This window comes from Nicotiana sylvestris, chromosome 3 (assembly GCF_000393655.2).
Source record: "Nicotiana sylvestris chromosome 3, ASM39365v2, whole genome shotgun sequence".
NCBI lineage: Eukaryota > Viridiplantae > Streptophyta > Magnoliopsida > Solanales > Solanaceae > Nicotiana > Nicotiana sylvestris.
In genome coordinates, this window is record NC_091059.1 from 115,568,131 (window position 1) to 115,570,353 (window position 2,223).

The following is a 2,223-nucleotide window of genomic DNA, read 5'->3' on the forward strand; positions in this document are numbered from 1 at the left end:
ATGGTGTCTAGTTGGGCGTGCACTGATGTGTTAGAGTCCACTTGGTGAACCCCGACTGATTTTCATCTATCATTACTCTTAGAGGGCTATTGGTTAGCCTCCTCGGACAATTCATCAATGATAGAGGTAATATCATTCGGGGTTTTCTTCATTAATGGAACTCTAATTGCATTATTCAGAGTTTGTCGTGATGAGGGTGTCGGTCCATCCCAAAAAATATGGAATTGCATTCATTATTTGATTCCATTATCCTGACACCTTCTCACTATCTCCTTGAATCTTTCACATGCTTCAAAGACCGTTTCAGTATCCTTCTGGCAGAAGTTGTCAATTTTCCTTCTGAACTTCCCTATTTTTGCAAATGAGAAGTATTTGTCAAGAAACGTTTTCATCATATCATCCCATGTCCTGATAGACCTAGTTGGTAAGCTTCAAAGACAGTACTTTGTATCATCCTTCAGTGAAAAGGAGAATGCCCGTAAGTAGACTGCATCGTTTTACACTCCATTGTACGAAATGATGTTCATGATTTCCTCAAAGTCCATCAAATGAGTGTTAGGATCTTCATTTACCTTCCCTCTAAAGACATAGTTATTTTGGATGGTTTGAAGCAAGCCTTTCTTCAACTCAAAATTATATGTTGCTATGGGTGGAGGTCTGACACTTGACAATCCCTGATTGTAGACTGATCTGACATAGTCACCCAATGATCTACCTGTCCTGGGACCCACATTTTCGAATGCGTCTTCCGCAAGAGGCCGGTTCAGATTGAATCTCCACCCTCCTTCCCCATTAAGAGTTTCATCATCTCCTAGAGCTACGTCAGCAACTGCCCATACGACTTCTTCTTGTCTTTGGGCTTCTTCCCTTGCAGCCAAATAGACTCCATCATCACTATTTTTTGCCATGTTTTCTTGGGTTGAAGATTTTCCCAAGAAATTTTCGGTGAATCTTCTTTCTTTTCTCAGTTGTCATAGGTATTTCTCCAACTCCGATTCATAGGGTATTACTTCCTTTGAAGAAGATCGAGTCATACACTAGAGAAGTTTGACATATTTCCTGCACACAAGTGCGATAACGTGAGTACAAGAAAATCAAATTGGTTCCTGAATTAGTACCAAAATCTATTTTGAACACTATTGGTTGCCAATCCTTAGCAACGACGCCAAAATTTGACGAGCGCAAAATACAATATGAAATTAATGTTCGCTAGTCAAAAATAGTATAGTAAAATATTATCTTCATAAATATTGGATTTAAACAATGTTCGAGTAATTTTCTGGCTTAATTGTATTCAGGAAGATCAACACTTGATTTCAAAGATTACTATTACAATTAACTACTAAATTAAGATTATTACTAATTAGACTTGATCACAGAGAATGAGAATTGAACTAAAGCGGTTTGTAAACGATATGAGAAATAAGAGTCACGACGGGATATGTGTAAGATAGTTATTCGGGATCTAACTCCGACTGAGTTTACTTCTAAGGTTCTAATGATTCTCACGAATTCACTTGATAATTATCTTAAATGTAGCATCAAGATTCCTCTTTCGATTAAATCCGGACTCTATAGAATAACCTAATATGAAGCATTGTGAAGATATGCAAGAACACGTTAATGGCATAGTTTAGGAACCACAAATGGTCCGAACTCAATCCGAAATACCCCTGGGCGGACCCCGTCCAAACATACCAACCAATTTCAAAATATAATAATGACGTATTCGAGGCCTTAGATCACATAAAACAACATCAAAACCACGAATCACACCCCAATTCAAGCCTAATGTACTAATGGACTTTCAACTTCCAAAATTCATGCCGAACCATATCAAATCAACTCTGAATGATCTCAAATTTGCATGCAAGTCCGAAATGACTCAACGGACCTATTCCAACTCCCGGAACCAAAATCCGAACCTCATATTAACAAAGTCAACTCTTGTTCAAACCTATCAACCTTCCAAACCTTCAACTTTTCAATTTTCGCCAAAAAGCACCAAACCAACCTACGAACCTCCAAATCTACATCCGAACATAAGCCATATCTCTCCAATATTCTCCTAAATTAGTTTAATCAATAATTCAGAAAGCTCTCTCGAATACTTAGACAAATCACCAAATTAAACCAACCCAAATAATGCAATGATAATTACCAAATTATTACTCTTTCGATTAAATAAACTGGTGAATAAAGTTGGAACAATCCAAAGCTCCA

General features: G+C 37.4%; 1 non-coding gene across 1 annotated transcript; it reads left to right on the plus strand.

Annotated features, from left to right (window-relative positions):
* The first annotated feature begins 240 nt into the window (after positions 1 to 240).
* LOC138888837 (small nucleolar RNA R71) lies at positions 241 to 347 on the plus strand. Its single transcript, XR_011406416.1, has one exon. It is a non-coding gene; the product is annotated as a small nucleolar RNA R71 (small nucleolar RNA).
* Positions 348 to 2,223: the final 1,876 nt, after the last annotated feature.